This window comes from Columba livia, chromosome 5 (assembly GCF_036013475.1).
Source record: "Columba livia isolate bColLiv1 breed racing homer chromosome 5, bColLiv1.pat.W.v2, whole genome shotgun sequence".
Taxonomy (NCBI): Eukaryota; Metazoa; Chordata; class Aves; order Columbiformes; family Columbidae; genus Columba; species Columba livia.
The window spans coordinates 4,887,467-4,902,209 of NC_088606.1; positions in this window are offsets into that span (position 1 = coordinate 4,887,467).

The following is a 14,743-nucleotide window of genomic DNA, read 5'->3' on the forward strand; positions in this document are numbered from 1 at the left end:
TGTCCTTTTGGACAACGCTGGATACACAGTCGCTGCAGATGGGTTCCAAATGCTTGGGTTGCTCTTGCTGCAGAACTAGCAAGATCCAGGGGAAAAATAAAAGACTCTTAAGCCAGTAACTTAAACACTTGACAGCTTTTTTATCAATCAGTATTTATCTAACACAGAAATGCAGCCAGCTTAGCTGTACTTATACGTCTGAACTTGACTTTTGCAGAGCGTGGACATGGTTGTGCTTTCCCTGAGCTGGGTGAAAGGTCTGGGCATTAATCTCCTTTCTCCCCAGCATTAACATTCTCCTGCCAAGAGGAGAGAAGGATGGGCCAGAAGTGGGGCTGGAGGGGACATGAGCCCTTTCCCTCAGCCCTTCCTTGTAGTGCTGTTTTCCTCATGGAGATTTTCCCCTGCGCCTCCTTTAAGAGGGGCCCTACAGACAGATGTGAGAGGGGGAACAGCTGTTATTTGTGCAAGGTTTGAACTGACAGAAGGCTGGGAAAGCAGCTAGATGCCTTCTAATCCAGATTCACGTCCAGACTCTGCAAGAGCCCTGCGTGTCCTCCCACCAACCATTCAGTCATTTAATGCCTCACTTTACTTTCTATAAACATAAAACACTTAGTTCTTCTTGATTTTTCAGTTTCTCCTTAGAACTTGCACATTTTGGGAGCAAACATTGTTGCACCTCTCTGGCACCCAGCACTGTGGTCTTATTTGGGTTAAAGCCTTTAAATCACACATAATCATATTTATTAAGAGTTATTGAAGCCTCCTGGACAAGCTAGAGATGTTCCATATTGACCAGGCATTTCTGGATTGCCAGCTATGGTGTTGCTAAAAGGGGGAAAAGCATGATCCAAAATAAACGAGCATCATCACACTCAAGTCAAATTGTGATATGAAAGCCATTTCAGATCTTAAAGAACAATTAACCAAGCAGCGCTTCCCCTGCTGGGCCGAAATCAGCCCAGAAGGAAGCTTGAATTTCCCAAACTTGCTGCATAGGGCCATCTTTCTGCATATACCAAAGGAGTCTTTGATGGGTTGCTTTGGAGTTAAGGAAGGAGCAGGCTGTATGGAGATGCTTTTTGATGATCCACACTGCATTTCATGGTGGCTGAGTCTGCTCTTTGCATTGCCCTGTTCTGCAATGAGGAGCAGCTCCGTGCTCCCAGCCTGCCGAGCTCCCTTGTCCCATCTGGCAGGAGTGGAGGCGGTGAGAGGGCTGGGTGCTCGGGGTGGGGACACCCTTCCTCCACCAGTTTCGTGCCTCCAGGGCACTGGCTGGGGACAGCTGCAAAGGGCCTTTGCAACATGACTGTAGGAAAACCCATAGCAAGGTTGCAGTGAAGAGAAAAGGTTGGACATGAGGAAGAAATTTTTGACACTGAGGGTGGTGTGACCCAGGCTGGCCAGAGAGGTGGTGGATGAACCATCCCCAGAGACATCCCAGGCCAGGCTGGACGGGGCTCTGAGCAACCTGAGCTGGTGAAGATGTCCCTGCTCATGGCAGGGGTGGCACTGGGTGAATTTGGAAGGTCCCTTCAACACAAATCATTCTGTGATTCTATGATTCTATGACCCTACATCATCCCCAGGATGTAGAGGGCAGGTGCTAGAGGTGCCTCAGATACCAACATTTGAGTAAAATAAATAAAGCAAGAGGGACTGGTTCTGAAGCACATGTAAGCGCCTGGAAACGCTTCTGCTGCCTTGAGTGAATCAAACCCTTGGAGAATTTCACTAATGAATACACATCAAGCCAAAGAGTTCTTCCACTCAAGCACTATCGACTCATTTATAACAGGCACCGGCATCTGGAGATGAAAAAAAAAATATATTTATTTATTTATTTAGATAAAGATATATATATATATATATACACACATATATATTTATTTATTTAGATTTAGATATATAGATATAGATATAGATATAGATATAGATATAGATATAGATATAGATATAGATATAGATATAGATATAGATATAGATATAGATATAGATATAGATATAGATATAGATATAGATATAGATATAGATATAGATATATAGATGTAGATGTAGATGTAGATGTAGATGTAGATGTAGATGTAGATATAGATATAGATATAGATATAGATATAGATATAGATATAGATATAGATATAGATATAGATATAGATATAGATATAGATATAGATATAGATATAGATAGATATGAGTTTCTCATGGCTACTCTGAGCAAAGCAATTTGAAGCTGACCTGATGGAGTGACCCATGAAGGAGGAGAGGTCCTTGTCGGAGGAAGGGGGTTCTGCCAAAAACACAAGCAGCAGCCTATGACAGTGGGAGCTGAGCTGTGTGGGGGAGTGTTCTGTTCACGCTGAGCACGGACACAGAGATGGGTATTGTTCACCAGCATGTCCGTGAGCCAAAGCATCCACGAGCCACATAAAGAGAAAAAGCTAGATGCGAGAGAAAGGGAGGCAGCACGGCTCTAAGAGAAAGCCACAAGGCAGAGGGGTGTTTTTCCCAAACATAGCATTGCTGTTGATTTAGATGGAATAAATAAGTTCAAGCAGGCCAGAAAAATGTGGAAAAACTACTTGTCAATGGCCTTTTACATCAGCGATTGCCATGAAGTGACTGATAAAGGAGGAGGGATAATAAGTTTGCAGTACCTTTATTTTCTTGTGTAGCTGTACCCAGAACTGTGGCCATGAGCTCAGTGGTGGAACAGTGTGACTCAGAGGTTTTTGCAATCCATGTCCTGAAAGCACATGGCAAAGGTGCTCAGACTCTTATCAAATCATGGGTGTTTAATGATCAGAGCCACAAGGGAAAAATGTGACTTAATAATTTGATCCAGATGAAGTGATCATGTGAAAACTTCTACAAAAATCAGATTGTCAGAGCTGGCCCATGTTGTAGGCATTTACTCTCCCATCTAATCCATAGGGGAGGCTGATGCCCTTGCTGCTCTTCTTGGTCACACAAAGGGACAGAAACTCCACAAAAAAGCCCTGGCTTTCCCCAGGCAGTACAAGCAATAGGCTCTTGCTTTCTTTTTACAGAAAGATATAACGAATGGAAGGTAAACCAGATAGGAAATATGAACGAAAACCGAAACCACGGCTTGATTTCAACTGCTATTTATGATACAGCTGCTGGGGAAATAGATGCTTTCCTATCTTATCAGCGGCCCTGAAAACTGACACAATTTTGCTGTCTTTGGCTTCTTTCCTTGGATATTGCTTTTCTAGCATCAGAAACAGTTACAACAGTTACAACAGTTGTAAAATGTGGATTCTTGGCTGGCTCTGCTGGGCCTTAGGAGTGGAAAGAAGGAAAGCATATGCACTTAATGGAGAAGAAAAAAAACCTCGCAAGAATAGTAGCAAGATGGGAGGTTGTGTCCCTCGTTTTGAGCAATGTTCAGAGCAGTGAAAGGCAGCAGAAAGGACAGTCACTTTTTCTGGGTTGCGGTCTGTCTCAGATACAAGGGGATGAAAGGTCCAGTGCTGGCATCTCGATACTTGTTGGGGGCCCAGGACTTCATGGATGTGGAAGCCATGATGACACAGTCTTCTCTATGCCATCCAGATACCTGTCCCCAGAAATGTTCTTCTTTCCGTTTTCGTAACAGGGGGTTGGACTGGATAAGCTGGGAAGGTCCCTTCCAACCCAAATTATTTCATGATTCTGTGTGGAATGGAGATACAGGATCAAGCCAGGCTGGCACCTTTGCACCAGCCATGCAAGATCCACCCCACTCCTGGGGGGCAGGGGAGTTGCACCCCCCCTTGCCAACACTGAGCTTCTCTACTGGGGCATGTTTAGCCTGAATCTCCCCTCTTTCAGTTCAAAACCATCATCCCTCGTCCTATCATGACAGGTCCCATTTTTCTTACAACAACCTAATTGGAAAGTAATGAATAAATAGACCCCCTTTAAGGAGTTTTAAACTAAAGGAGGGAGATCCAGGCCAGACATGAGGAAGAAATTGATGCCCCTGAGGGTGGTGAGAGCCTGGCCCAGGTTGCCCAGAGAGGTGGTAGATGAACCATCCCTGGAGACATCCCAGGCCAGGCTGGACGGGGCTCTGAGCAACCTGAGCTGGTGAAGATGTCCCTGCTCATGGCAGGGGGGGCACTGGGGGAGCTGGGAAGGTCCCTTCAACCCAAATCTGTCTGTGATTCTATGTGCATGATCTGCAATGCTGACCACCCACTCGGGCCAGGGTGGGGATGAGAATAGAGAACACGATTTTGATTTTACTCTCTTCCCATCAAGAACTGCTGACTTAAAATCACTGTAAAAAGAGAATGAGACAAGGGACATTGCTGTCTGAATACAGACGTTCACATCATTGAACCTGTCGTTACTCGTGCAGCCCAGCAAGCCAATTGCAGTGCTGACACCAGCTTTGGATATGTGACTCTATTACCAGAATCTCCCTTATGAAATATAAATCCCACGTAATATCCAAGTGATAAAGTCCTGTAGGAAAGCAAAACAAGAAAAATAAGCAACAACTCAGATCAGGGCATGAAATCAGATGCAGTGAGAATGACACAAAGCATATTCTCATTGCTCACCCACCTAAAATTCCACACCTTCACTGAGCCAGTTTGAGAGGGCAGGAACCTATTTTCCAGTGCAAGTACCTGTTTGGGGAACAGGGCAAGGTTCATTAAAGACACCGCTGGTTTGCAGCTCCACCCATTACAGCTTTACAGACACGGTGTGTATAACTATAAGCTTCTAACTCACGTAGTTCACCTGGGGTGAGAAGGCTACTGTGACCTGGGACTTAAAATAGCTAACAAGACTTTTCCTAGGAAAGCTTTGGAAAGCCAGAGTACCCTGGGAAGGGGTGTGATTCAACCTAATGAAGAATGGAAAATATTCTGGAAGCTTTCAGGCACTGGATTTGTGCCAGCCCAGGAACAGATCCACAGGTCAGAAGCAGGAGGAACATAGTCCTCCAAGCAGTGTCCAGGCAGGAGGGGCTGGAAACGCTCTTATATGTCACTGTGCTTTGTATAAATGGGACATTTTGGGACAGTAGGTTGATGCCGAAGAAAACTAATCATTGGGAAGCAAAAAGTACATTCCACACTTAGATGGTTGTCCACCTCTTCAAAGAAGTGGGGAGGAAATTTCTTCATGTGGCCTTTTCAATAATGTGAGTTCTTGGAAGATTTCCAACACAGTCAGATTTCCTACCATGGTCAAATTTTTTGCCATCGGAAAGTTTTCCACATCAGATGCTTGTTCTTGGTTTTTTTTGTTTGTTGGTGTTTTGTTTGGTTGGTTTGGGTTTGGTTTGTTTGGTTGGTTGGTTGGTTGTTTTTTGTACTATCTGAATACAGAATGTATTAGACAGCAGCAATCTTGGATAACGCAAAGGTTAAATAAGTTTAACTGGAAAGAGCTCACTCTCCAAGGCCCCTCTCCTGACTTTCTTTGCCAGGCCCTTTACTACTTTCTATAACAGAATTTCCACCATAAATAGAAAGGAGATCTCCTGCTATAGGAACAGTTGGCCTTTGGTCCCTCTTAGGCTTGAAAAGCTACAGTTCAATCCATCTGCCAGACATGACATAAAAGCAGGACCTTTTAACGGTACTTTAGAGGAGAAGTGAATAAATCTGGCAGTGGAGGCAGAACAGAGTAGCTGAAATATTCAGAAAAGAGTAAAAGTGGAGTGTCCTGAGGCCCATAGGAACTGGGGGCTTTTGATGAAGGCGCTTCCATGTAATGAATCAAATGTGATATATTTATAGTTGGAATCTGGTCCTAGCTGTCACCTGACCGACAAACAGCTCCAGACAGATGACACCACCGTGTCTTTTTCCACAACCCCCTGCTGCACATTTTCACACGTGCTGCAGCCACAGGCTGCAGAGATCCCATTTTACCTACTGAAAACAAGTCTTAAGGACATTCCCTCGGGGCAGCATGACGGTGTCAGATGATCCAAGGTCACTCACCTACTGCAGGTCTCATCTTACCAAGAGGTAACGTTTGCATCTCTGCACATTTGTGCAGGCTTAAAGGTTTTCTCAAACAGACCTTGCTTCAGTAACATTTTTAAGACAGTATGTGACTTTGTGTGAGTATTTCCACCACTGTTCTCATGCCTGAAGTTAAATATGTCCCTTAGTACTCCCACCAAGGATGCAAAGATGAGCATTGCTGCTATGCTTTCCTAGAACAGCACGTACTGCGAGGACTAGGTAATATATTTTGTATGTCTTATGATTCATCGTGCGTAACAATTACCCCAGGTTTGAGCCAGAAATACATCCAGGGGATTGCGATCAATTGACAATAACAAACGCTTGGGAGGGGAAAGGATGAACCACAGAGAGTGGGGGAGTTTTTAACCCTGCTGAAATCAATGGTAATACATCTGTCTCAGTAAAGCTGGGATTTCACACGTGATCACACTGACAGTGACCTCAAAGCCACTTTCAGTGCCAAGTGTTCCCAAGGTCCTGCAACTCCAGCAATGCTTTTGGGTGTTATTATGAGAAGAAATTGTGCATAACCCTCCAGGCATCATGACTCGGGTATAGAGAGCTTTAAAATTTCTTCATTCCCCATCTGATGCCATTCCCGAGATACGTAGCTGTGAACTCTAGCACAGCCCCAACCGCTACACAACCCTCCTGACCCCAGCCCTGTGTACACCAGCCCTCTCCCAAGTGAATGAGGGAGTATTTTTGGTTTGTTCCCTTATAATCCCTATGCACAGGAGTTTTTGACGACTTGGTCCTGGTGGACAGCAGGGTGACCATGAGCCAGCACCGGGCCTTTGTGGCCAGGAAGGCCAGTGGTAGCTGGGGTGGATCAGAAAGGGGGTGGTCAGTAGGTCAGAGAGGTTCTCCTGCCCCTCTACTCTGCCCTGGAGAGACCACACCTGGAATATTGTGTCCAGTTGTGGCCCCTCAGTTCCAGCAGGACAGGGAACTGCTGCAGAGAGTCCAGCACACCCACCAAGATGCTGAAGGGAGTGGAGCATCTCCCATGTGAGGAAAGGCTGAGGGAACTGGGGCTCTTGAGCTTGGAGGAGACTGAGGGGTGACTTCATTCATGGTGATCAATATGGAAAGGGTGAGTGTCAGGAGGATGGAGCCAGGCTCTTCTTGGTGACAACCAACGATAGGACAAGGGGTAATGGGTTCAAACTGAAACACAAGAGGTTCCACTTAAATATGAGAAGAAACTTCTTCTCAGTGAGGGTGGCAGAGCCTGGCCCAGGCTGCCCAGGGAGGTTGTGGAGTCTCCTTCTGTGCAGACATTCCAACCCGCCTGGACACCTTCCTGTGTAACCTCATCTGGGTGTTCCTGCTCCATGGGGGGATTGCACTGCATGAGCTTTCCAGGTCCCTTCCAACCCCTGACATTCTGTGATTCTGTAATCACTTCTTGTTCTTGGTTTTTCAGCAGCTCACCAGACAGGGGGGTTTGTGCAGGATAAAGGCATTTTTTCCTTTTCCTTGTGGTGCTTCCAGCTTGTGTGTCATATCCTTTCACATGGCCAACCGCAAAGTGTGTCTTTATTTCAGTGTCTACAGAGGAGAATGAGGTTTCTGCTTTCCCAAAGGTCTATGATGGTTTCCTCTGGAAGGTCTTTCTGCTTCACGTCTTGGCTTAGTGGTTAGCACAGCGTGAATACAGAGCCCTTGACCTGGTCAAGTCCACAATCAAGACTTACCAGAATGTTACACAACACCCCTCTCCCCCCCGCTAAAAATTATTTGAGTTTGCTTCATTGTTCTTGGAGCTACAAAACTCGTTTGTCTCCCATGTGCCTACACTCACAGTATCTCATAAAGAAGAAAAAAAAACACTTCTTGAGGAGAAATAAGTTTACTCTCAAGTTATATTTTAAAGGCTTTGGCTAAGTGAAAGACTTGAGAAAGCAGAACTTCAAGCATCTTCTGCATCCTGTTGCAACTGGGGGGAAAAAAAAACCACAAGAACTACCTTTTCTACATTATTTTCATCCATGTGCTCGCTATTTCTAGCAAGAAAAAAACAAAAAAAACAGTGATAGTAACCCCTCTAATAATAGGAACGGCTCCAATCCAGAGCCAAGGGACATGTGACAAAACTCTCTTGGAAGAGTATTCTGGATGGAAGGGAAATATCCTATAAATGAGATGTCATCTTTTACACAGTTGGCATCCTTGGAAATGGTCTGTGGCAATGCTCTGTGAGGAGAAGAACCTGGATTTGAAGGTCTGTCTGGGGTAGGACAAGCATCTGGATTTCAATCATATTTACAGGAGAGGCCTTTTATCCACCTCTGAACATGTGCACACACACAGAGAACATTATTTTAGTAAGTAAGCCTACCTTGCAACTAACTGTATTTTAACACTCCTCAAAAGAAGGCTTAAGGGGTCTTGGCTAGAATCATAGAATCAAAGAATCACAGAATCATTTTTGGTTGAACCTTTAAGGTCGTCGAGTCCAACTGGTAGTTAGAAGACTGAGTGTGGCCCCTCTTTTTGATGTTTTTGTATCTTTCATATCTTTGTCCCCTTCTTTAACAAGGGGACAAGTGCAGGCCCAGCATGATTTTTAGAGAAAGAATGAGCAATAATTCATGTCCAGCATCTCTGTGCCAATATTAGTTTGTGTGATAACATACAGACTCGCCGTCAGAAACTCTTCCTTTAGCCCCATCAACCCCACTTTGTCACAATAAACAAGTTACCACATTTTCATTCACTCCTGCAAGTAGGGGAAAATCCATATCCCTGGACATCCAGAAGGAGATAAAGAGCAGCCAGGAGATGATGTGGTGGCTGAGCCCACACCAGCTCCAGTTCAGCCTTTTCTTTGCAATTGCTGCCAGCAATCTCCCTATACGTGGCTCTCTGCAAGTCCCACTGACACACAGGTGAACGCTTAACACTAGGACTTTGGCAAATCAAAGTCTGGAAGGGTAAATATTTCTGCCAGGGGTCACTATTTTGCTTTCTTCTTTTGTTTGCCCCCAAACAAAGGGAAAAGAACAAAATACAGTAAAAACAAAACAAAAATACTGTGCAATTTAACAACGCTGCATTGAGAGAGACAGTATCTGATATCACAGAAATGACCCTCTCCTTGCCTCCTAATTCTTGCTTTTCAGAGCTGGGGGATATTGTGCTGCTGCTTGCAGCAGGGGTAAAGGAATGTGGAGCTGTGATTTGGAAGAACATTTCAGATGTAGCGAAAGGCACTTTTAACCTTGGCAGTTGTACCAAAAGTGCTGGTGTTCACAGAAAAGAAAAACAAACAAACAGAGCGGCCTCCCATGTCTGATAGTGGAGTAAAACACAAGGGGGATTTTTAACCCAGTTGACCAACATCGCTTCTAAAAGAGCCAGAGAGTTAATGTTCCCTGTGAAGAAAATATCATGTTGTAAGCAAAGATTTTTTTGGAACTACGCTTAATTTGATGAACAATATTTTAGCGGAGTCCAATTACTAATATTCTCAGTGTATCCAAATATATTTGGATAGCTGTGAAACTGAAAAAGCAGAAGTGTTTGATAAATATTTCCTGCCTGTGTTTGGGATAAAGTTGGATGCCATTTCCACATTATATAATGTCGATGAAATGCTTCCTATTCAAGCACCTTTAAAAAAGAACATCAAACAGCACAATTAATGTTTTAAAAGCAGTGAGTCTAGAGGACTTGCATAGTGGCATTTTTAAGAGAAGGTTCTTGATATGACTCTTCTCATATACGGTGGGAATGTGACAGTTTAGAAGTGGCCCAGGAGACCATTTCTAAGAAGAAAAACAGTGTTGTGTCAATATTTGAAAAGCATGACCAAGGTAAGCCCATGTAATTTCAGGCTGACTAGTCAAACATCACTCCTGACCCAGGTATAATGAAGTGATTTGTACCAGTTAATAAGGAGGTGGAGAGTGGGGTTGTAATGAAAGGGCAAACAGCAGTTTCCATGGGAAATGGTTCCTGCCAAAGAACAAACTTCTTCTGTAATAAAATCACAGGTATGGCTGATAGCAATAAGTGTGTTGACTCAGTGCTGCACAGTATCCAGACCTGAGGGAAACAAAACAAAACAACAACAAACCAAACAACAACAACAAAAACCAAAACCAAAACAAACACCAATAAAATCAATGTAAGTGCATAACAAATGGTTTAAAAATAGCTAATGGAAAGATCTTAAAATGGCTTTGTCATAAAGGATTCATCAATGAATAAAGACTGTTTTTAATGGACTCTTGTAAGCACTTGCACTTGTGCTATTCATTGTATTTTATTTAGGTTCTGCAAGAAAATACAAGGTGATTACACTATTAGTGAGCTGAAAGAAAGAGCTTCAAAACTGACTACAGTATTTAACATCACACTAATGGGAGTAGCTTGTCTTGCAAACAAAGACTGCTAGGATGGGGATAATTAGCAAAACTTGGTAAAATGATCTTAGTGAAAGGAGGTCTTAGGACAGACAAGTGCAAAGTCCTGTGCTTATGAACAAGTATCCAGCACAGTGCAGGGTCATGTAAACACAATTTTGAAATGTAGAAATGCCTTTTGGTTAGTTCATGCCCTGCAGAGCAGCAGAGTTCTCCATTGTAAACTGTATTTCAGGGATGTTTATAACGAACTACACCAGCACAATGTTGTGACCACCGGAGCAAACAGCAACCTTGGGCAAATGAACACCATAAATAGGAGGCATGGCTGAGTTCCATTTCTGCTGAAGTTCCTGCAGAAATTCAGAGTTCAGTTCTAGTGTGCACAATTTTTTTAAGTGATGTCAAAAACTGGAGGATATTCGCAGGTGTTTTGCAGTGCGTTATACTTTCAGTTACACCCGTACTCCCTACATTCATGGTATCTCTATTTCTCTTGGACAAAGGGAGGTCCTCATCGTACCTCCCTACCTCTTTCTCAGGAAATTCCCAACTGTATTAACTCTGCAGAAAGGAAACATATACATATACGGCTATGGAAGTCTTCTGTGTAGGTCTTATGATCGAAGGATCACAGCATCCATTGCTTGTAAATCTGCACAGAAATTCACAGGGTTAGATAAATGACACTTCAAAATAAATGCAACTTTCCTTTAAAACTTCCATATAGACACATTCTTCCACATTTATTCCACTGTAAAGAAGACAAATGAAGTTTATACATTCAGTCTTCTTTTTTATTTCATGCAACTCCATGGTGATGGTCCTGTCTCATACCAGAAACCTTCAAGCTACTCCACACCTGTGAGCTCAGAGCTGCTAATAGTAAAGAGGGAAAATACTCTGCTTTTGAGCTCAAATAAGAGAGGTCTGGGCTCTCAACTTCATCCATACCAGCCTTCCCCAGCAAAGACCTTCCTCACAAAATCCAAGTGAAAGCCATTAGGACTCTTTCAAGAAGGGCTCCAGGCCCTGAAGTTCCCTTCACTTTGCCTTTAATAAACCAGTTATCAGGTCGCGTGCCTCCACAGGACTCCAAGAGGGCTGTAATGAAGAACAGTCACATCACAACCCTCTGTGCTGTGGTTCAGCTTGATGATGATGAACCACGAGTGCTCAGACTTTCTGCTTGTTGTCTGCAGAGCACCTGTGCACACCAATGTAGTGACTCCATATGGAGAACAGACATATAGCCCCGTAAATGCACGTCAGGAAAGAAATCAAATGATCTGAAAAAAATATATCAAAAAGATAAAGAACATTTAATGTGCCCCTTGTTCATTTGAATGAACTTTCCTCAAACTCCGACAAAGAGCAAAAGAGGGAAGAATTTGAGTGGGGTGACATGAAAAAGGGCAAAATGCTTGTTGAATGAGAAAAGATGGTGAAGTCCACCTGGCTTTCATGGAAGTGAGGAAAAAGTGAGAACTCTACAATCTCTGTCTCCAAAGCAATCTACAAGGTTGTTGGGCATTGGGACAGGCTGCCCAGGGCAGTGGTGGAGTCACCATCCCTGGAGGGGTTGAACAGATGTTGGAGATGAGGTTCTCAGGCCATGGGTTAGTGCCAGGGTTGGGTTAACAGTTGGACTCGATGACCTTAAAGGTCTTTTCCAAATAAAATGATTCTATGAATCCACAATGTAAGTAACATTCCCTTTCTCTTCCCCACTGTGGAGAAAAATCTGGGACAGGCGTCATGGAGAGATGGCCTTGTGGAGTTCATCAGAAATGCAAAAGATAAGTTAAACAAACAGATCACATCCCTGTTGCTGGAGCAATGTGGTCAAATGCCCTAGCACAGCCTCCTCCCCTGACTTCTTGTTTGTACCTTGTTTATGTCGTCTTTTTCCTCTCTTTCTTCATTTGCAAAGGTAGAACAAGCACTCCCAAAACTCCTGCAGTGGGGACTTGCGAATGCTAACAAAATTCTTGGAGCTTTTAGGACTGAAAAGTGTTGCCGCTGGATTTGAGGATCTGAGTACAGCCTTTCAGCATGATTATAATGACTCAGGGAAACAACACACCAGCAGCAAGCATTTTTAAAAGCTTCACCTACCCTCCCAGCTTGAACTTAATCTGGCCTCTCTCTGTGTTTTAACACACTCCATTAACAGGATTCCCTCGCTGGAAGCGGACGTAGGAGGTAGAGCACAAACCTATTTTTGGACATACAATGACGTGTAATGCACAGAAGTCCCCTTGTTGCAGAAGACTGTAGGATGGAGACAAGAAGAATGTGTAGGAGATGGAGAATCAGGGAACATATGCATTGTACCCTGCTGGGGTTTTTTCCATAGTCGACGTACAGGGCTGTGCAGGGCATTTTGCTGTATATCAAGGAAAACGACACATATAGACATTTAGGGATGGGGGCACAGAAGGACCTGTACTCTACTCTGGGTCCTCAGCACAGGACACACATGGACCTGCCGGAGAGGGGCCAGAGGAGCCACAGGAATGATCCGAGGCTGGAACAGCTCTGCTGGGAGGCCAGGCTGAGAGAGTTGGGGTGTTCAGCCGGAGAAGAGAAGCTCCGGGGAGACCTTATTGCAGCCTTTCTGTACTTAAAATGGCTTATAAGAAAGATGGGACAGACTTTTTAGCAGGGCCTGTTGTGATAGGACAAGGGGTGATGGTTTTAAACTAAAGGAGGGGAGGTTCATGCTGGACATGAGGAAGAAATTGTTGGCCCTGAGGGTGGTGAGAGCCTGGCCCAGGTTGCCCAGAGAGGTGGTGGCTGAACCATCCCTGGAGACATCCCAGGCCAGGCTGGACGGGGCTCTGAGCAACCTGAGCTGGTGAAGATGTCCCTGCTCATGGCAGTGGGGGCACTGGGGGAGCTGGGAAGGTTTCTATGAAATGTATATAACACCCATCCAACTACTTTCCTTCCTGCTTTCTGACTGTACACTCACACACACGTACCCTCTAGCTGCCTCTTTTAGATGGGGTAAAACCCAGACATCCACTGCAAGACGGCACAGGCAGTGAGCGTTGTTCAGAGATGATCTCCAGTTGTCTCCTCTTCCCCTGTGTGTGTGTGAATGTTGGGTGGGGGGTACACTCTGCGCACAGCCACATCCCCCATCAGGCTGTAGGGTGTATATGTCTGGAGGATGCAGACTGTGATATATGAGTGAGGCAGCAGGGACATTGTACACATAGATGTGTCAAATGTGCAGCTATCAGCTCCCTTGCCCTTCAAGCTGTAGGTGAGATAGGAGTATCACTCACATACCCTCTCGCCGCCTCCTTCCTCCTGGGCATGTTGCGAAAAGGGGGGGGTGTCTCATAAACAGGCCACCCCACCCCTGTAAGCTGGGGTGTGTTTCTGGGAGTCTCTCTCTTTCCCACACGCACAACAACCCTCAACCCATGAGAAAGGATGGGGGGGAACTGGCACCACCGAGGTGATCCATCACTGCCCCTCTGTCAGCTGGTGTTGAGATGGGGAGTTGTCTCACACAGGTGTAAAACAGGGGCACCCTGCGTCATCCTTTTCCCCACTACAGGCTGCCAGCTGTTTTATCACACAGATATGCATCTCAACACCCTCTCCTGTTGATTACGAAGTATGTATTGGGGATGGAGGTGGCTCTTTCTCACTCTCTCACACAAACAAGCACAGGTGAAACCCAGTCTCTCCAGTTTTGGAGGACATAGCTAGCATTTGGATGATTGGGTAATCTCTCATACAAGGGTGACCCCAGGTTGTTGCCCCCTGTAAGTTCACAGACTGTGTGTTTATAGAATCATAGAAAGGTTCAGGTTGGAAGGGACCTTGAAAATCATCTAATTCCACACCCTGCCATAGGCAGGGACGCCTTCCACTAGAACAGGTTGCTCAGAGCCCAGTCCAGCCTGGGCTTGAACACTGTCAGGGATGGGGCACGCACAGCTTCTCTGGGCAGCCTGTGACAGTGCTGCAGCACCCTCATAGCCTGTCTCACACATACCCCTACATAACCAAGAAATGCCTGGCTGAAGGGAAAATGAAGTGTCACACCAACAAGAATAGGTCAAACCTGAGCATCTCTCCCTGTCAGGCTATCGAGGTGTTTAGCTGGGAGAGGACATCTCATGCGCAGGATCACCCTGTGCATGATCATCAACCATTAGCCTGCAGGATTTTCGTGGCATGGGGATTAGTGTTGCACGCACACAGGAGAGACCCGTGTTGCACTTTGGTAGTCACAGGGTGCAATGACCCCAGCACGCACGGAGGTGAACAGGTTACCCCCATCAGGTGCTGAGGGGTGTGATGAAGGCTTCACTTTCCCCCTGTACATGAGCCCTGGTGCTT